Here is a 22,561-nt window from a genome sequence, read left to right as displayed (position 1 = left end):
TACAATTGTCAACCCCAGTCCATCACCGGCATCTCCACATCATCACATATATGGAAAACAGGAGAGTTCTCCCATTGTCCTGGTCAATATATATCCCTCAACCAATACCACCATTTATCTCATTTAATGTTTGAGGGATGATGTTGTATGCAAGTTGGCTGCCGTGTTTCAGAACAGTGAGTACACAAAAAAATAATTAATTGGCTACAAAGCGCTTTTGGATGCTCTGATGATGTCATAGACACTAGACAAACAGTGATTATTCTTTCCAATAATATTTTCATGATCTTCTCAATTCTTGCACCCCATTGTAAGATTTCCTCCCACTCAAAAGTGGTTCTATCCTGCATCAAAAGTAAGCCTGAACACAAAACCATACCTAAAATAAAAATTTATGGGTAAAAAACATACTAAATTAATTGGTCTTAATAGCTGCTCATAAAAATAAATCCAATCAGAAAACCTAAACACATTACCTTTTATCTGTTACAAATCAAGTTTTGCTTAATTGTTTCTATGCAATAGGAAATTATTCTACAAGCCAAATATTAGCAAGTATTACTCTAAATACTAGTGAAACACTGTTGTATTAAAGTTGATGTCTACATAGCTATAAATCAGTTTACAGAGCACGTTCTGGTCTTAAAATTACCAAAATAAAATGTAACGGTGATTTTGCAACTTTTACATCTCCTTTATACAAATAACTGTTGTACAGTGTAGAGGTCCACAGACATGTCGACTATCGCATCAGCTTCACTGCAAAAGCCAAAGAGTTGTACTAGTCCATGTCTTTTTCCCCCAGCTACTGCCAAACTTCCTGCCCTGGAGTGATGGATGAGGTTTCCTGGGGCTGACATGCCAAAGCCAATTAGCCACGTCAATCCACAAGAACACCAGCTGCCAGAGTCTAAAAAGGGTTTATTACTGTAAGATTTGAGGGCAAAGAGGCCACATGTGGCCATGTTCACAAAAACAGCTCTGACTGAGTCCTTTTCTAAAGTTTCTAAAGGTTTTTTAAAAACTTGTGTCCAATAAAATGGGTGTTAGAAAACATAAAACTACAGCAATGGGGCATATTAGGCTTAATCTCAGGAATAATATTTAGTACTGAACATAAACCAAGATATGGTGGTATTAATTAGGACCAAACTGCCCCAGGGATTATAAACACATAAAATCACTTTAGGGTTGTTTTGTGAATGCAGTCACAAACATTTTTAATTGTAGAACTTTGACAAATCCCAGATATGCTTTTGAAAAGTTTTGCAACCATTTTGGGGAAATCTACATTAAATTTCTTCCATTTCAATTATTCCAAACTAATTACATATTTAGTGTAGAAAAACAGCCCTCAAGTTAGTGTATCAGCATGTTTACATTCAAGAGTAAGGTCCCTCCTTAACCTCCTCTCCCCCACCCCTACAACCCCTGTCATCAATTGCATTTATTTTATAAATAAATGGCTAAACAGTTAACTCTATTAATAACTAGTTTAGCATTTAGTGGACAGAGGCAAAGAAACCCAATGGAAAATACTTCATTTCCACTTTGGCTACTTCTGAATTTTCATGTTGGAGCACAGCTGGCCAATAAAAACAATTGTTTAAGTATTCAAAAGTTAGCTCTTTCGAGTGCTGAACGCAAGCCACATTAACCACCTCACTCTAATTATCCACACTACGCCATTACACCACACAGATTTCATGTAGTTCATTCAACTAGAACTAGAGGGCATAGTTGCAGGATATGGGGTCGCCATTTAAGATTGAGATGAGGAGGAATTTCTTCATTCAGAGGGTTGTGAATCTTTGTAATTCTCTACCCCAGAGGGCTGTGGATGCTGAGTCGTTGAGTATATTCAAGGTTGAGGTCGATAGGTTTTTGGACCCCACAGGAATGAAGGGATATGGGGATCAGACGGAAAAGTGGAGTTGAGGTTGAAAATCAGCCATTATCTGATTGAATGGCAGAGCATGGCCTACTCCTGCTCCTATTTCTTATGTTCTTATGTTCTTATTAAAGTTATATTTTATAAAACCGGATTTTTCTCACACTTCCTCCAGTTTACAGCTATGTAATATTTTTCTGCCCAAGTTGAAGGCCTTTCATAGCTGCTGGTTGGAGTTTTTCCACTGAGAAGGAGAAATGGAGGTCCAAGATTTTAAAAACCTGTGCAATGTTCCACAAACACCCATTCTGAGGTTCCAAAGTTTACTCCAACTAAGGGGGCAGAGTTCTTCCTATAACTATTGAAAATCATAAATATCTTTATTTTAAAATATGTTTGTACATAACCAGGTCACTTCTTCCAGTTCCATTTGTTCTCATGTCACATTCACATTGCTGCTTTGTACCGACTGTAGTTTCAGCAATGCAAACAAGGCAGCACAGTTACTGCCGTTGGCAATACAAAGCATCATAAAATTACAGCATGAACTGCCTCACATGATGCTGTCCTTTCTGACTAAAATTATCTGAAACAAAATTGCATGATCTTCTTCACATTTAACAAGGATGGCTCCCACACAAAATGGGAACAGGAAAGAGCAAGTAGCATCAATTGTTAATGCTCGATAACCATTGGTTTAAAACAGTTTCTGATTGAATTTAGACTTCACACAAGACAGATAGCGACAGTGTTTTTTCAAACCTTTAAGAGGAGGAACCAAAATTAAACAGATCTTTGATACAATGGAATTACCAAATTCAAATGTCACATTTTTATTTTTTTTTAATATTAAGAGGAAAAATTATCCTATGGTAAATCAAATGGTGTGCCATTACTGTACTAAAATAGTCCTTGGTATGCTAAAACTAAAGTTTTTAAACTTGTCTGACAGATTTTCATTGTATAATGGTCGAGGAATCCTCGTGGTATTTTTTTTCTCCGAACTGTAAAAATAGATGTTTGTCCAATGGCATGAAAACGGCTCAAATCAAGTTGCATTAAAATACATAATACCTTAGTGGGTAAAAATATAACACTAAATGTCAACATTACTGCTTCAGTACCTGGTCTGTGTTAGCTGACTTCAACTAAGGCAGTAGTTGGGTGCTAAAATTAGGTTCAGTGTCCCTTGGCTAAGAAGGGGGAGTGCAAAAGAAAACTATGGGGGAGAAATTTCATCCCACTGCGGCCGGTTATTAGGCGCAAGATGACCGATTTTGTGGAGCTATGTCCTACGCCCGATGGGTGCCTAAAATACCGCCACGCCATATTGGCTCGGGTGATATTCAGGCGGCCACGTGAAACAGGTGTTAGACCCCCTTGCATATGCAAATGAGGGGCCCAAGACCTGTTTTAGAACTCCTCAGAAATTTGTCTGCATGCTCTCTTCAGTTTTTCAGGTTCTTGTTGGAACCTTAACCAGCAGTTGTTAAAGGCTGCCAGCAAAAAGGTAAGTTCCTCAATTTTAACTTAGCTTAATGTAAGCGCTACTCCGGGCTGCTGCCAGCCTGTGTTCACCCGTCCCCCGTTCTCCTCCGTCTCCTCCCCCCACCCCCAATTTCGAGCCCATATTCCTACTCCTTACTGCTATCTAGCGACCCCGGTCGGATAATCCACATGCAAACATCAGATGAGAACAAGAACAGGCTCAACTACGATGTCTCAATGAAATAGTCTGAGAACTCTCACTATCTTGGCTCACACATTAAGAATGGCCACTCGGGCAAAGTATAGAAAGGCTGCCAGCACCTGTGGGATTATACTTAAGTAACATTCAAGGGGAGAAATTTCAAAAGAAAATAAATAGTTGAATAGAAATAACAATGTCTTCAAAAATACTGTGGGGAAGGGGCAATCTTAACACAATGAGCATGCTTCCATTCAAAGAATGAGGGAAAGTATACAAGGCAAGTGATCTATATTTCTTCATTACAGCATTCTCCACATACCACAGAAAATTAACCTAATAATATCCAGGAGAAGGAGAAGTTGGAGGGGGAGCAGGACCTCTTAGAAACAAATCCATCCAATTACAGATAGTTCTGCTAGCTAAGCCCAAGCCATAATGATACGTGAAGATGTTCTGCAGAAACTGTTGACAGTAACCTCTTAAGATTAACCGAGATTCGAATTTAGATTTTACACGATACCTAAAGGTTGGCAGTTGTTGAAATCAAGAATACATTCATAAACCACTTCACTGAATTTTGTTTTTAGCCAGTTCCACAACTATACATGCCATAGGACACAAAAATTGATAGAACATATCCAAAGTTCCCCACCTTTGGTAAGATTTTGGGGTGTGGCCTAAGGATCACTTGATTATTATACCAGATTAAATGTGGCTAACTGATGTTGGTACTTGGAGTTTGCTGACTTATCTGACTGAGACCAGCATTTAGAAGTAAAGAATCAGAAGTTGTATGAATGCAGAGATTGGAAAAGTGGTTACGTGAATTTGAGAATGAACCCCCTGTCCTTGCAAACTACCGCCCCATCTCCAACTTCCCTTTCCTTGCCAAAGTTCTTGAACATGTTGTCGCCTCCCAAATCCGTACCTATCTTTCCCGCAACTCTACGTTTCAACCCCTCCAATCAGGTTTCCGCCCCGCCACAAAACTGAAACGGCCCTTATCAAAGTCACAAATGACATCCTATGTGACTGTGGTAAACTATCCCTCCTAGTCCTTCTCGACCTGTTTGCAGCCTTTGACACGGTTGACCACACCATCCTCTTCCAACGCCTCTCCTCCATTGTCCAACTGGAGAGTGGAAAATTCATGGGGATAGGAAAGTGGGGACAAAGGTTACCTGGTTTTATCGGTCTGCCCTCGCCTGGCTCCATTCCTAACTATCCAGTCGTAGCTAGAGAATCACCTGCAATGGCTTCTCTTCATGCTCCCACACTATTATTTCTGGAATTCCCCCAAGGATCTATGCTTGGCCCCCTCCTGGTTCTCATCTACATCCTGCCCCTCGGCACATCGAAAACACATCCGGTGCCACATTTATGCTGACAACACCCAGATGTACCTCACCAACACCTCTCTCGACCCCTCCACTGCCTCTGATTTGTCACGCTGCTTGTCCGACATCCAGTACCGAATGAGCAGAAATTTCCTCCAACTAAAAGATTGGGAAGGCCAAAGCCATTGTCTTCGGTCCCCATCGCAAACTCCGTTCCCCAGCCACTGACTCCATTCCTCTCCCTGGCCACTGTCTCAGGCTGAACCAGATCGTTCGCAATCTTCGTGTCATATTTAACCCTAAGATGAGCTTCCAACCACATATCCGCTCCATCACCAAGATCGCCTACTTCCACCTCCATAACATCGCTAGTCTCTGTCCCTGCCTCAGCTCATCTGCTGCTGAAACCCCCATCCGTACTTTTGTTACCTCTAGACTCGCCTATTCCAATGCTCTCCTGGCTGGCCTCCCATCCTCCACCCTTCATAAACTTGAGCTCATCCAAAACTCTGCTGCCGGTATCCTAACTTGCACAAGTCCTGTTCTTTCATCACCCCTGTGCTCACTGACCTACATTGGCTCCCAGTCCAGGAACGCCTCGATTTTAAAATTCTCATCCTCATTTTCAAATCCCTCCATGGCCTCAGCCCTCCTCATCTCTAACCTCTGCCAGCCCTACAACCCTCCAAGATCTCTGCGCTCCTCCGATTCTGGCCTCTTGAGCATCACCGAATTTAATCGCTCCACCAGTGATGGCTGTGCCTTCAGCTGCCTAGGCCCAATGCTCTGGAATTCCCTCCCTAAACTTCTCTCTCCCCTCCTTTAAGACAGTCTTTAAAACCTACCTCTTTGACCAGGCTTTTGGTCACCTGTCCTAATATCTCCTTATGTGGCTCGGTGTCAATTTTTATTTGATAACGCTCCTGTGAAGCGCCTTGGACATTTTATTATGTTAAAGGCTTTATATAAATGCAAGCTGTTCTTGTTGAGAACCAGATTAAAATCCTGAGGTGGGTCAGTAGATGTAATGTCAAAAGCACCTTTCTGCAAATAAAAATGTAAAACTGCAATCACCACAAAAGCTCAGCATTAATGCTAAATTCAGCAGAGGTTGAGAATGCTTTGAAACATTTTAAATTTCATGACAATGGATCCAATCATCCAAAACCTGTGAATCCAATTCTCAAAAAAAACCTCTCACGTCCATTTCAGCTTATATATTCTTGAGAGTTTAAATTCCTTACGTGAAAACCTGCACTCTTGATGCACTGCTCTTAACTACACAAGTCAGCAAGCTCCAGGTGCTGCTTGTCGATCAGGCATACTTAACCTAACATGATAACCTCCACATACAAAAGGTCGAACAAATGATTGGACTAGTCAAAATCATCAGTAATTACAAAAGCTTCAGAATTACATACGAACAAAGCAAAACACATATGGCCATAAATATAGGAGGCAGTTTCGTAGGACAGCGCTGGCATACTAATGCACAGCTCCACAGTGATGGCATGGAGTTCATTGTTAAGATTTTCACAGCAAGTTCTTAGTCTAAGTCAAATAGCAAAGCACTTCCAGAAGCATGGAAGGAAAAACAAAATTAAATAAAATGGGCAGCAAAGCAAAATATCCTGCTCTCCCATAGCTCAAGAACAGCATCGTCAGAATGAAACAGGTCATCTGCTCAACAGAGAACACAGAGGTATAAAAGAACTGGGTTAAAAAAGCTTTAAAAAATTCTCAATTTTATTAAAAAGTGCCAAGACTCTATTGCTAGTATATAGCATAAATAGGATGTAGAGCAGATCACCAAGCATTTTCTACATTCAATGACCCATTACAATCTATTTACAGTATCTAATCTAAACATTTCAGAAGATACATCAAGTTTACACTTGAAAATATTGTAAGTCTGGCCTCGTCACTAGAGTCCATTTCATTATACAATGGAAATGTTTGTGCAGCCTGTGAACGAAATAAATGACAGGGGTTACACAGCCACATACTGCATGCAGCAAACCCAATCTCTGAAAGTGACTATGAGATTATTAAATTTGAAGGATTCCTTAAGCTTAAGTAAGGAAACATTTTGGCTCACTTAGTAAAAGGGATATAGTAAGCAGTGATCATCAGTTTTGCTTGCATAAACCTCAGAAGAGGATTTGTTGTAGTGGCTGTGCATCCACTGAATTATCAAGTTCTACTCCTTTTACAAAGTTTCAGCATACATACTGTGCATTTTCAATAGGTAGAATGCAGAAGATGAATTATACAAATTATTTTACTGTTTATAAAACTACATGTACAGAACTTTTTGTTTTGTCTAAATAAGAACACTATGGATTAATGCCAAATATACTGCAAGACAAATGAAATGTAATAAATCGTTTGTAGTCCCTCTAAGCTTGCCATATAAAGATGCACAGACGGAACATTTGGCTTAAGCTGCATGAACCATTGCAGAAATATTTATCTGAACCAGAGGCCTATGGTTTAAACTTATTTGATCCAGGCAAAAATGAACATTTAGTTTGAGTAAAAAGGCAAGTTTGAGTACAAAGTGGCCGGAAAGTGCTTTGGGAAGTAACAGAATACATGACAATCAAGTTTTACTTGATAGGATAGAATGCATTACATTGCTGCCAAAGAGAGAATAGGGTGACATTTTAAAAGGCTACTCAATATTGTAATGTAAAACATTCAGGCACGTGACCTACTCAAAAGTTGATAATCCACAACAGTCAATACCTTACAAGAAACAAAATTTAAATTAGAGTCTTGGTTTCTTTTCCTGACAAAACTTGGGCCCAGAGCATGGCACATCAACATGTGATGACATGTGTTTGCATCTATAGATATGATTTTTGGTAATAAAATAATGGGAAATTTAAAGTTTTCTTTTCCTTAAATTCAGGAGGGAATCAATTTGCGTTTAAAAAATTCACTATCAGACAAAAAAATCTGGGAATTTATTGGCAGAAAATAGGTAAAAATTGAATTTAATGATCCCAACCTATCAACCATACTTGTAGTTTCTGATACCAACAGCTTTGCTCCACTAGTCACAAGGAACAAATGTAAATGACATTTCAGCTTCAGCACAATATCTTGGAGTAGAGTTGTCTTTTAAATTAGTGCGTGTGCAAGTGAGAGAAAGAAAAAGAGCATGAGAAAAGAGAGGAGATCTGAATCAGTCTCACTTAGTAGAAACATACCTACCATAAATCATTCATGGTACACCATTGATAATAGCCACAGCCCAGACAGTCTCTTCTCCCAGAGGAAAAAAGGTGACTAAAGATAGCAACAGTAGTCTTCCAGAGAGGAAATGGAGAACAATACTTCAAAATAAGCCACCAAAAATATTAAGCAGCTCTAAAATATAAACCTCAAACTTGTATTAATGTGTAAATGTAAGGTACGCATGAACCATTTAAAAAAGTCCTATAAAGAATAAAGCACAACACATAAAGCCAATTACCATCCTACCCCGAGTAACAAAGAAATAAAATGCCATTATTAGGAGTTGACTGACCCATAGCACCAGTTGAAGGTTTTAATATATTTGGATTTCTTTTTTTCACCAAATAGAATATAGCGTTAAATATGTACACTCCATCTCAAGCAAAAACCACCACTGAACTGTAAGTTGACACCAAACTGCTTGGTTCCTAATTGTTCATTGTTTCATGGCTCAAACAGTTAACATGCCTCTGGTAACACATCATTCAGACTCAGTTCATCATAGATGTGCAGAGGAAAACTGATTACAGAAAGGGGCCAAAATCTTTAGGAGACTGATTACTACATGGACACAACTCAGTCACTGCAGCAGTGCTGGCAGAGAAAATGTCTCCAGAGCCCATACAAAACATCCTCTGAGTTGGCTCTGCATCTTAAAACAACAACAGGTCTTTCAAAGGCAATCGCCAAGAGAGCAATAAGAATGAAAGATGCTCGGGCAGAATCTAGGGCCATTTAAAGGAACACTTTCTAGTGAGAAAAATGTACCCAATAAGTATTAAATATTTTTAGAACATTATTCCTTGGTGGGGCTGCAGCTGCAAAATATATACATCTGTATATTTGAATTGATTGTCAGTGGAATAAAAGGATATGAAACATGTCAGAAATGTGAATAACAAGTTGTCAACAATATGAAAAACAAGTTATCAGTCCCAGTTTAGCTGAAAGCTGGGGCCTAGTGATTACACCAGTTCAGATTCTATTTCTGAAACCCAAAAAGGGACACTTACGAAGAAAATATGTAGCAGTCACTGTGGATCTTCCATGCATTTTGGCCTTCGTCTTGAACTCTCTCAAATTTCATTTAACCAACTATGGCTAATTAGAAATACTATGGTTTCATTCCAATATTCCCCCTTTAATAGGCAACCCTATCAAGATATACATTTCCAGCACAAACCAAATGGAGATTTTCCTTCTGAGAGGCTACTTAAAATGTTAACAATATTGTAAATACATCAGATTGTATTCACAGTGCCCTAGAATATCTACCTATAATACTGCCTCAAATATTAAATCATGGTAAACCTACGCCATTAAATACTAATTCTGAATCTGAATTTGGTAGTATCAGGGTCACATAGGCAACTGAAATATTCAGCCTAAAAATACCCTGATGATTTTTACTTCACATCTTTTGCTAATGAAAACAGATCCTCCTCTTCTCCTTCATCCCCACCATCCCCACCATCCCCCCCCCCAATCCCCAAGAGGCTGCAAATTCTTCTTTGAATTATTCCCTTATATTTTATTGCTTCCCCTTTTTGTTGGTGGGCTTCAGCTTCTGCTTTGCAGAATACAGCACAATTGTTAGACCCCAACTAGAATTTATTCATCAAATTTCACATTTATGACCTATTTTCACATTATTCACCATCCCCAGCGAGGGGGTGATGAACCTGCGCCCAAACCTCTGCTAATGTCACTCTGAAACAAGTCACTAAAAAGTGCAGAAGAATGGTCCAGCATGACTCTCTCCCTAAATTTCTCCCTTACCCAATGAGCAAATTTCCATCTTCTGCTTGACACCATCCCATGAGCATGGTTGAGATAAGCATCTCTGCCCATGAAGCACAGTGAGAGCAAAATGTGCTCCATGACTCAGCCCAGTAAGAGCTTCTAATGGATCGCAAAATGGTATAGATATGAAGATAAAGCTCCTTCTCATCTGATATAGATCAGGAATACCCCAGAACCAAACCCTGGTCTGTACTGAGTTAGCTCATCTTGGTAAAGGTAGAGTTATAAACATGCCCTAAGCATCTACCAACTAGAGAAATGAATAAATAGTTAGGGCTCCAACTTCTACACAGTGACTCCTACTGGAAATTGCATTTTTGTAGACATCAAGTACACAGCATCATGCTTTACGGTGATGGCTCCATATTTGAACAGCTACTGATAACTCATTTTCAAGTTTTTTGGTTGAGGTACTAGAGGGCTTAATATCACTCATGTAACATATACTAGCACGAGTTCCTGCCTTCAGGAGATAAGGGGAGAATTTTTTTCAAACACAACTTGGATAAAGAGAGCAGAGTGTTTAAGTTTGGGTTTCCTCCTTTCTTACCCCCCCAAAAAAAACATATTTTTCTTGCATAAACACCTTAACGACAGTTTCCATAAATTATATATTTTCAATATCCTAATTTTTCATTCGAGTTAAAAGTCAACTCAGTTATTACAATAATTCAAATTTAGCTATCAATTGTCGGTCGAACTATTCAACTCTTCAAAGTAGTTTTTGTTTATTCGTTCGTGGGATGTGGGCGTCGCTGGCGAGGCCGGCATTTATTGCCCATCCCTAATTATCTTTCTTACTTGAGTGTAAGAGGTAACAGTCTGCTTTTCTATTACCATTTACTAAAATTTTAAATGGTCCGGGACAGGAGTTTTCTGGAAGCAATAATATTTTGACTAGGTATAAAATAGGAACTTGTTTTTAAGATGGTATGGAACTTACATTAGGTTGATTGAACAAATGGCAAACTCTTTCTTTAAACTGCACTATAAATCATTAATTTTAATAGTTTTATTCAATTTTATGGCACACTCTATAGACAGGTACAGCCCAACTACTAAGTCATGGCACTGGAGCTCTTCTGACTAAAAACTCCTTTATTACCCAATGTAAGTATTTTAAATTCAGATGACTGAGATACAACAGGCCCAAGTGTTTAAACCAGAATCCAAAACTGTGTCTGCTAAAAGTGTAAATGGTGAAGAGTCTCCATGTCAAAAATATTGAAATAAAAAAAATCTGAAGTTATGTAATGCTTCCCTTATTACAATCCTGTCCAAGATGTTCTTGCACAAAATTATAATACAATTAGTTACAAATTTTGCATAATAGTTTAGTGAGATTTTTCACTGCATTAAATTAAATGGATTTTATTTTACTCTATAGTACAGAGGGCAACAAAAGGGTATGATATTTCTTACATGCAAAATTACAACCAGAAGTTACTGTATAACAGTGTATTGCATAAAAGTAATCTTGAAAAATGCTTTTGCTAAATGATTGCGTGGTGTCACATCTAAGATGCTATTAAAATGTATTTCAGAGTATTAATGGCCAATAGTGGCTTTGAAATTACAATGCAATTCTTTTTACAATCCCTATTAAGTTATCACAAGAACTCCAATTTAACCATATATAAAAATATACATATATGAATGAGAGAGAGAGAGAAAAAAAGAGAAAAGAGAGAGAGATCAGTTTAACTCCTTAGAAAGGAAAATTTTAAAATTCAAAAGATTGCTCACAAAGAAAATCAACTGCTAAGTATCCTGACTATGTACTATCACGGAAAAATTCTGCTAATAAGACTTCAACTGTGTTTTTATAAAAACTAAAAGATATCATTCCTTCTCCTTACAGTGCATTCTGGGCAAGATGACACAACTGCAGCCAACTGATGCACTGTAGCCATACATTTTCCACAGAAATTTGGCAAATAACAGCTTTATTTTTAAACAGAGACAAAATTCTCTGGAAAGTTCGATGGAACAGCTACAAGTTAGCATCTTTCCCGAATGCAATGTGAACAAGCAATGACAGCAATCTGTCAGTAACAATGGTTAATGTCACTAGCTGGATTTATCCACAATAAAGTGGCACATTGTTCAGAAAACTTGGCTGAGAAATTTTGTTTCAGAGCAAAAATATTAAATACTTTTTAAAAGTTAGAGTTCCAATTAGCAATATTATGGATACCCATAAAGATATTATTCTTTCAGGTACAATGTTAAAGGTTCGACAAGAAAAATTGGTGTGCGCGCTGCAGTTATCCCACAAAGTAACATCCCCATTATAACTTTACCCATAAGATTCCAACAGAGAGAGCCCTTGACATTATGGCGATGGAAACATTAGCATACAACCATCTTCAGCCAGAAGTGCCAAGTGGATGATCCATCTCAGCCTCCTCCCGATATCCCCACCATCACAGAAGCCAGTCTTCAGCCAATTCGATTCACTCCACATGATATCAAGAAATGGCTGAGTGCACTGGATACAGCAACGGCTATGGACCCCGACAACATCCCAGCTGTAGTGCTGAAGACTTGTGCTCCAGAACTAGCTGCGCCTCTAGCCAAGCTGTTCCAGTACAGCTACAACACTGGCATCTACTCGACAATGTGGAAAATTGCACAGGTGTGTCCTGTCCACAAAAAGTAGGACAAATCCAATCCGGCCAATTATCGCCCCATCAGTCTACTCTCAATCATCAGCAAAGTGATGGAAGGTGTCGTCGACAGTGCTATCAAACAGCACTTACTCACCAATAACCTGCTCACCGATGCTCAGTTTGGGTTCCGCCAGGACCACTCGGCTCCAGACCTCATTGCAGCCTTGGTCCAAACATGGACAAAAGAGCTGAATTCCAGAGGTGAGGTGAGAGTGACTGTCCTTGACATCAAGGCAGCATTTGACAGAGTGTGGCACCAAGAAGCCCTAGTAAAATTGATGGGAATGGGAATCAGGGGGAAAACTCTCCAGTGGCTGGAGTCATACCTAGCACAAAGGAAGATGGTAGTGGTTGTTGGAGGCCAATCATCTCAGCCTCAGGACATTGCTGCAGGAGTTCCTCAGGGCAGTGTCCGAGGCCCAACCATCTTCAGCTGCTTCATCAATGACCTTCCCTCCATCATAAGGTCAGAAATGGGGATGTTCGCTGATGATTGCACAGTGTTCAGTTCCATTCGCAACCCCTCAAATAATAAAGCAGTCCAAGCCCACATGCAGCAAGACCTGGACAACATCCAGGTTTGGGCTCATAAGTGGCAAGTAACATTCGCACCAGACAAGTGCCAGGCAATGACCATCTCCCCTTGACATTCAACGGCATTACCATCGCCGAATCCCCCACCATCAACATCCTGGGGGTCACCATTGACCAGAAACTTAACTGGACCACCCACATAAATACTGTGGCTATGAGAGCAGGTCAGAGGCTGGGTATTCTGCGGCGAGTGACTCACCTCCTGACTCCCCAAAGCCTTTACACCATCTACAAGGCACAAGTCAGGAGTGTGATGGAATACTCTCCACTTGCTTGGATGAGTGCAGCTCCAACAACACTCAAGAAGCTCGACACCATCCAAGATAAAGCAGCCCGCTTGATTGGCACCCCATCCACCACCCTACACATTCACTCCCTTCACCACCGGCGCACTGTGGCTGCAGTGTGTACCATCCACAGGATGCACTGCAGCAACTCGCCAAGGCTTCTTCGACAGCACCTCCCAAACCCGCGACCTCTACCACCTAGAAGGACAAGAGCAGCAGGCACATGGGAATAACACCACCTGCACGTTCCCCTCCAAGTCATACACCATCCCGACTTGGAAATATATCGCCGTTCCTTCATCGTCGCTGGGTCAAAATCCTGGAACTCCCTTCCTAACAGCACAGTGGGAGAACCGTCACCACACGGACTGCAGCGGTTCAAGAAGGCGGCTCACCACCACCTTCTCAAGGGCAATTAGGGATCGGCAATAAATGCCGGCCTCGCCAGCGACGCCCACATCCCATGAACGAATAAAAAAACTTTTAATATGTATGAAATAAAATAAATGCATTAATTGAATTAAATTTGCAGACAAAGAAATTGCACACACCATGTATTCTTACACTAATATCCCCAAAGCATAATTCCAAGGCCAGAAAAACTTCTCCCATCTTCAAAGAAAATCTCTTCAATGAGTACAAGGTATAAGCAAAGAATGTTATAAAAATAAACTATTTCATCTCAAGTCCTGGATTATAAAATACAGTTGTAATAAATCTCAAATATGTCCCATGTGGGAACATTTTTACCAGCAAACCTTTCCATCATGAAGTCATCACAATGCAACTAAAACCTGAATGTTACATGCTGGATTTCTCTACAACACAGATGACAGCTGCACAACGTTCGGGACAGAGAGCAAAGGATTTTGGTTATAAGTAAACTATTAAAATTCATCATTTCTTCAGCAGGGTTGAGTTCCTTTTTAATCTTCCAAAGTATATGTATTTTTTTAATTCCCTGCTTGCTTCGAGTGAACCAGCTTCAGCTGCCTGCCCTCAATGGGTGGTTTCCACAGGCTGCTGGATAAGGCATTTCACAACAACCAATTACTCAATTTCTGGGATAAAGAACTAGTCAGAAGAGGCCGAGCTGGCAGAAACAGTTCTGCCCCAAAGCTCTGTGACCGACCAATGACAGACCAATGTTTCTGGCAACTTAGGTGAATTCTGTCTCCCAACCCACTCTGATTTTCTGGCTTGTGGAGAAAGAATAGAAACTTTAGAAAATGGGAGGGAGGGAGGCGGGGACGAGAAGAAAAAAATGTTACCCAATGCCTTACATAAGTAGATACTGATCTCTGGAATTAACGACATGGACCCTTGCTAATCCTCCACATAATATAAGTTCATCATACCAATATTTAAATAAAAGCTCATTAGCCACAAAGGAAACAGAGCCAGGCCCTAGAATTAGAGTCTAAAACAGTGCTGCTGCAGACTGCTGTGAAATTTCACATCATAGATCAAATGTAAGTGAATGTCTCAGCTAAATGATTCCAAATGTGTGGCACAGGGGTCGGGGAAAAAAAACGTAATTCTTAGCATTTCAACATCTCATTATTCCAATGTCCCTGGAGTATCAAGTTATGTATCTGTAAAGATAATATTCAGTTTACCTGCAGATCGTAGCACTGAAAAATGACGTGGTCTTGAATCATGTTAGCAATGTAACTCAACAGAAGTTTGCTTATTTCCTTTAATTTGTACAAGTGCTTTGAGCCAATGTTTTTGTGTAGAATTAGTAAAAACAACATTAAGCTCACTTTGTTTTCCACTCCCAATATTGATTAAAAAAAAGATAAAAATAATCTAACAGTCTACTCAAAAGCAGATGTTACTTTTCTAAAAATTGTGTTAAGCATAAAAGAACTTGTCTTCCATTGGTTCGACAAATTTATCCACCTAGTAGCTGAGACATATAGACCAGGAAGGTCACAGGTTTGATGCCCAGTCTGTGTTGAGTTAGAAAATCTCAGCCAAGATCGCATGGGGTGATGCAATTGGATTCAGCATCCTTGGGTTAGGAAGAGAATAATCATGCGAGATTTTGCTTGATCATTAACTACTGATGCTATTGGAAAGCCCATGTGCAGACACTGGTTTTGAGTCAGGACTGGGTTCGGCTGTGACCTTCCCAGAGTCAAATAGCCTGCCAGTATTCACCATCGAGACTCACATACCAATAATGCCCATTTGGACAAGGTTCTGAAGACTGCCTGGTACCTTTGGAACTGTAATCCAAAGAGTCAAAGTCTTTAGGTGAGTAGAATAGAAAATCGACAAGCAGGAAAAAACTGAAAGAACCGAGTTGCACTGTATAGTGTTGTCCCTCCTAATTCACAGTCAAATGGCTCTCAAATACCATGCCATCTATTACATGGTAGTATCATAGTAGGTACAGCACAGAAGGAGGCCATTCGGCCCATCGTGCCTGTGCTGGCTCTTTGAAAGAGCTATCCAATTGGTCCCACTCCCCTGCTCTTTCCCCATAACCCTGTAATTTTTTCACTTAAACTATTTATCCCAATCCCTTTTGAAAGTTACTATTGAATCTGCTTCCACCACCATTTCAGATGCCTTTTACCTTCAGGCCTAATGGTATTGTTTATTACTTATTCAGCTACACCACGCTGCTTCACTTCATAATAAAGAAACTGAAATGAGTTTAAAGGCAATAATTCAATCTTGTCTTTCCAGTGCTCAAGAGAAAAGCATCATCAAAACTACTCAGCTGAATTGTCTCGTTATTCATCACCAGGCATGTAATTTGTATATAAAAAATAAATTTCTCTACATAGAACTGTACAATATTGTAATGACAGCATTGCTTTCTGTATGCAAAGTTTATAAAATAAAGTACATTAACACACAGATCTTTTGATCCATCCCAATGTTGTGCAGTGGACTCCCATACATCCTGCAGCAGATTAACCAAGTAGCTGGATTCTCAACATCTAGTCATCTAATTATATATTAAATCTTAAACCACCTGAACCAATGTTTTTCTTCACTGTTCTATTAGCCTGTTATTGGGTTATGATCATGGATTACTTTAGTATCCTACTGGAAATGTTAAATCCCAAATTAAAGTCACATTATCAACGTTAAGTGACAACCCACCCCTTTCAGAAAACACAACTGAAATATTTAAATGAGCTAACTTAAAAATATCGGTTACAGCAAGGTTATGTTTCATGAATAAACTACCAGCATTGATATAAAAGGGAAACAGTACAAATGCTAGAAACCTGAAATAAGTACAGAAATGCTAGAAATAAACAGCATGTTAATCAGCACCTGTACAGAGAAAAGACAAATTGTAACCTGTCTGGGGTCATAGGTGGGGGTTGTATGGAAAATGTGGCCAGCAGCCCTCAGCAGTTCCTTTCAATTCTCTATCTCCATTACTCATGTTCCACCCAACCCCCACCCCCTTCGCTTTCATTACATCTCCTACCCCACTGCTTTCTCACTACTAAAACCCCCTTCCTGCTACCAGTTATTTCCATCGCTACCTCTATCTTGACCCCTTTGGAATACAGGCTTAGCCTCTGTATCCTCCCTTGTCCTCACTCCAGCTGTCATTCACCTTACCCGTAAGCATCCATTCACTTCTCCCTCACTTGCTCTCAAGGACCGGTGGCAGGTTCTCGCACGCTGTTTCCATCCTAGCCTCCCCTCCACTTCCTTCAAAGAAGCACTGTTTGTTTTCCAACCCACCTGCTGGCTGCCATCCTCACTGGCTGCATTTTCCCCTTCTCAGGCTACCCCTACCGCATTTAATTTCCCATTACACATTAGCACACCCCTCTGACTGCACTTCCCATGCAAAGCAACTATCTCCCCCACAAAACACAGGCTGCATTGCTCCTCCCCCATTTGCTAGCTGTCCATCCACCCAGTGATCTTAATTCCCCCCTTCCTCAGCACCTTAACCACTGCTCCCCCCCCCCCACCTCCCCACTGGCTGGGTTCCCATTGACTTCATTCCGCTGAACACCCCCCCCAACACTCACTCAGCTTTCCAGTCATTGGCACACCTTCCTGCCGTGAGTGTGTTTCCAAGGCAGCAAGGGAGTCTCCTGTGCACTACCCTCTCCCTCCTAGTCCCCTCTTCACCTGACCCCACCCCTTTCCTCTTCCCCAGCCTCCTCACCCTTTTCTTGAAATGAATTGCCCTTCAGCTTGACTCCCCATGTGCAACATCTCAGGAGTGTACGTGTATATATTGGGGCAGAAATTGTTCCGAGCGTCGAACCAACGGTGCTCGCCGCTCCACAGATTTATTCTAACCCACTAACTTAGTCTTTTCTTCACGCTCTTCCTTGAATAGGAAGCGGAGAAGAGCCCAGCATCAGTTCAAGTGAAGCTAGGACCTGTGGGAGAAGCCACAGGAACAAACTCTCCCCTTCAACCAATCGGATTGCAGCATTTTTGACCAGCTGCAAAACTCTCTGCCGGCTTCCAACATCAAAACCAGGAAGTGAAAGGTACAACGTTAAAATCTTTGTAAAATCAGTTTTAGACGGTCAAAAAAAAAAGAGGGTAAGAAATAATTGAACTAAGAGAGACAGAAGGGAAAAGTAAATAAAAATTTTTAATTTAAAAAAAATGTTAATGACCAAAAACTATTAAAATAAGGAGCAATGAGACTCCTCTTTTTTAAGTTAATTTTAGTTGTTTGGCCGTCATTAAGACTAACCGTGCTGTTAAAACTTAGTTTGGACCTGGTATTTTTTTTTTAAAACGTACCTGTCTTGTGGCGAGATTGATTACTTTCCAGCTGGGCAGATAAGCAAGTTGCCGCTTTTTCAATGATTTTTCTGATTGCAGCGTGCGACATGCCTTTAATTCAATGCTGTCATATCGCCAGCAAACCAGTCGGAGCAAGTTCCAGATTTCCGCGTTTCACTGCGCATGTGAGAACGCTGGAACTTGTTCCCCCATTTCGCCACTAACAACGGCGAGCGCTGTTGAGCTCTCTGTTATTTCGCGAGCGATTTCTGCCCCATTGAGTGGTCACAGCATTCTAATGGTATTTCTGTAGGTGGCGCTGCCAATGTCACGTTACGTGATACATTAAGAACAAATGCACAAACCGATCAATCCACAATTTTCTAGTCACCTGATAATGTCCTCTTTTCGGAACTCCCTCCTGTTTTTGAAGCTCTCTCTGAGCCCATTGTGCCTCACACACATCCAATGTAGAGTCCCATTGCGCCACAGTGCAATAAGATTTCCGAGACTGCGTCTGTTGCCATCACATTTAAACTATCCTGGCTCCACTTGCAATCTTTTGGCAGCCCTCTTGCCGCCCCCATCCCCCCAGCTGAGATGATTTTGCTGCAGCCCTTCCCTACCTCCTACTCATCTCAGTCTCTGTCCCCCTCTTCCCCTCCCCCCATCATCCTCTCACCCTTTCCATTCATCTCCCCTCTCCTTTTCCACCTCCCTACAATTAGCATCCTCCCGTTCCCCCATCTTATCTGCCTCTTCCTTTCCCCCACCCCTACATTAGTTCCCTTATCCTGCACCCTGTAACCTTGCTCAGCCTGAAAAATTTAAACTAGTCTTTACTACCAACTTGCAATGCCGCAAGAGATTGACAATAATATTGTAAATGTGGAGTGGTGCACAACACTGATTCAACATGCTGCAATTAATTTATTTATTTAAACACTGGAGCAGCCAGTAACTAATTTATTTCAAAAGCAGACCAGAGTTATCTATCTGGATACTTTCCCCACCCAGGACTGATTTTTCTACTTACTTCAATATTAGAGAGCCAAAGGCCAACACCTGGAAATGCCATGAAAGTTGACGTGATTTATTTAATTTTACATCATAGCTAGCACCTATTTCTGGGACCAGCAGCCAGAGAAATTAATTTTTAATATGCATAAATGAATTTTAAGTTAAAATTAAGGCCACTCTGCCACAGATGGAGGAAATGTGTATTGTAAACATAATTTGTGGTTGTGACTATACCCCATTTAATGTTGGGATGTCACACAGGAAAGACTGAATTATGACCAATAGATAAAAATATGCATACGTGCACACCCACACAAAAACACATACTGCCAGTGCCAAAAAGTTGGAAACATAGGTGCTGTGGATTCCTCTAGAATATAAGATCAAAGATCTGTAGTAAATCAGTTTGTAACAGATTCTTTTCCAAATGTCATAAATCAGATGAAATTCCTCTTTTCCTAATTCTTACAATATCACCGTCCACAGTCCAATAAAGATTACAGTATTGAAGAAACAGATTTGATCAGTTTTTACTTTATACAAATGTATGTTTGTGTTCACTGAGTTGAAACATAGCCTTAACAGTCGCTTGGTGTCAATAAAATCTTTTTTTAAAATCAATTATCTGTGTACCCAGATTTTAAGGTAGACCTGCAGGCCATAATCAAAATGTCTCATTTCATAGTACTTCTGCTCTATTTGTTACAGCCAACCCTGTTGTCATTCAATGTTGTAATTTCCTAGAAATACTTACTTCGAGGTACAAATGCTTTCATACCAAATGTCAATTGCCTATTACCTTAAGTTGCATAATTACATGCATGAGGTGTTTTTCTATTTCTACACCCCCCCACCTCCCCACTCCTACCCCTAATACATAGGGCTAAGTTTAAAAAATAGTTTAAAAGTCAGTACCAATCTTTTTGCTATCAGCAGTCAACCTGAAAAATGACTTTTCCCATTTCAGGTAAATGGCAGATGGGTTGAGGTTGGAGGTAGAAGGGAGACAAATACTACTAAACTGGTTCACCCTTGTCGTTCTGTACAAAAATATATTTGTACACAAAAATGCTTTGCCCTTTCCACACCATTTGCCAGGAGAAATATTATCCTACATTACTACTCCTCAATGCATTCACAAGTTATTTGTTTGGGAGCAGTAGGAGATCTCTCACTCTTCCCCATCCACTTCCAGTAAGAATGAATTTTCAATAATTCACTGCATTAAATGCCATATTACACATAAAATAATAGGATTTGTCTGCAGATGTGTGTCTTTAAAACAAATGTAAGTTCAATTTTAATTATTCTAATTCCAATAATTGAATACAGCAATTCAGACAGGTCTTGATACTGTGCATATTTATGGAACCATTGACTTCCCAAGATACAAGTCTAATTTCAACAAATGCTCAACTTTATTTCATTCAATTTAAATCATACAGCTTCAAGATTAAAGTATTTTAACTAGTTACTTAAAAACAAAGAACACCCCCTCCCTGAATGTGTTGACTCCTACTGCGGTGTAATTGCATAGATGTTGGCTGTCCTCCAGTAGAACCATAGAAAAGATACAGCACAGAAGAGGATCATTCGACCCATCGTGACCGCGCCAGCTCGAAGAACCAGGTGCCCATTCTAATCCCACCTTCCAGCACCCGGCCCGTAGCCCTGCAGCTTACAGCACTTTAGGTGCAGGTCCAGGTACTTTTTAAAAAAAGAGTTGAGGGTCCCTGCCTCTACCACCAATTCGGGCAGCGAATTCCATACACCCACCACCCTCTGGGTAAAAAAGTTTTTCCTCATGTCCCCTCTAATCCTTCCGCCAAAGAGCTTAAATCTATGTCCTCTAGTTCTTGAACTCTCCGCTAGGAGAAACAGGTACTTCCTGTCTACTCTATCTAGGCCCCTCATGATTTTGTACACCTCAAATCAAGTCTCCCCTCAGCCTCCTCTGCTCCAAGGAAAACAACTTCAGCCTATCCAATCTCTCCTCGTAGCTGCAATTTTCAAGCCCTGGCAACATTCTTGTAAATCTTTTCTTCACTCTCTCCAGAGCAATTACGTCCTTCCTGTAATGTGGTGACCAGAACTGCACTCAATACTCCAGCTATGGTCTTACCAGCGTTTTATACTGTTCCATCATTACATCCCTGCTTTTGTATTCTATACCTCGGCTAATAATGGAGAGCATTCCGTATGCCTTCTTCACAACCTTATTTACCTGTACTGCCACCTTCAGGGACCTGTGCACATGCATTCCAAAGTCTCTCACTTCCTCTACCCCTCTCAATACATTCCCGTTTACTGCGTATTCCCTTCTACTGTTTGCCCTCCCTAAGTGCATTACCTCACACTTCTCCAGGTTGAACTCCATTTGCCACTTTTCCGCACACTCCACCAACCCATTGATACCTTCTTGGAGTCTACAGCTATCCTCTTCACTATCAACTACATGGCCAATTTTTGTGTCGCCTGCAAATTTGCCAATCATGCCCTCTACATTCAAGTCCAAATCATTAATATATACTACAAACAGCAAGGGACCCAACACTGAGCCCTGTGGCACACCACTGGAAACGGATTTCCATTCACATAGTACTCCTATATGTGAGCCTAGGGTGTTAGCAGAATGTTCGAGTGTGGAGTGGCGAAGTCCATCCTGTACTCACTCAACATCAATACATGTGCACGTCCCAGCAGGAGTTATTGGTGATCAGGAACAAGAGCCCTGGCTATTTTTCTTTTCTCAGCCAAGGAGCACTAAGACCAATTGTAGTGCCCACACCATTGCACTGGCTGACGTTTAGCCAATTCAGTACATGCCAAGGATCAAACTTAGCACCTTCCTGATCAGTAAGGCAGTGTGGTTTACAATCAAGTCATTTGGGGAACAGAATATACTGATTTTCTGCAACTGTTGCGTAACTGGCTACTCACAAAATATGCCATAATCTGTGCATGTCAACTGCGACTAAGAACCATGCCACTCTGCTCAAGATGTATGCTGCATGTCCTAAACCAAGCAAGCGACCATTCTTCCTCTCAGTAACTGAGCACTATTAGTGGGGTTAAATATTCACATCCAAAACTGTATAGAAATCAATTTTCAAAAAAAAAATTAATAAAAAAAGATCAAGAAATACATATACTTGCATCATTTATAATGTTCATTCTAATGTTAGCAAAGTGGTTGCAACTAAAAGTACCGTTTTTCTTTTATTCATTGGCGTTTAATACATTACATGCAGGAAAGGAGGGGCAAATTATGTTTAGTACATCCAGTA

General features: G+C 40.5%; 1 protein-coding gene across 1 annotated transcript in view; it reads right to left on the bottom strand.

The window, feature by feature from the left end:
- tmem135 (transmembrane protein 135) overlaps window positions 1-22,561 on the bottom strand; it is a 362,855-nt gene that overhangs the window by 276,474 nt on the left and 63,820 nt on the right. The gene's annotated exons all lie outside the window — the stretch shown is intronic.

Source organism: Heptranchias perlo, chromosome 6 (assembly GCF_035084215.1).
Source record: "Heptranchias perlo isolate sHepPer1 chromosome 6, sHepPer1.hap1, whole genome shotgun sequence".
Classification (NCBI taxonomy): Eukaryota; Metazoa; Chordata; class Chondrichthyes; order Hexanchiformes; family Hexanchidae; genus Heptranchias; species Heptranchias perlo.
Note: the sequence above shows the minus strand (reverse complement) of the source record. Positions and strands in the feature narration are given on the sequence as shown.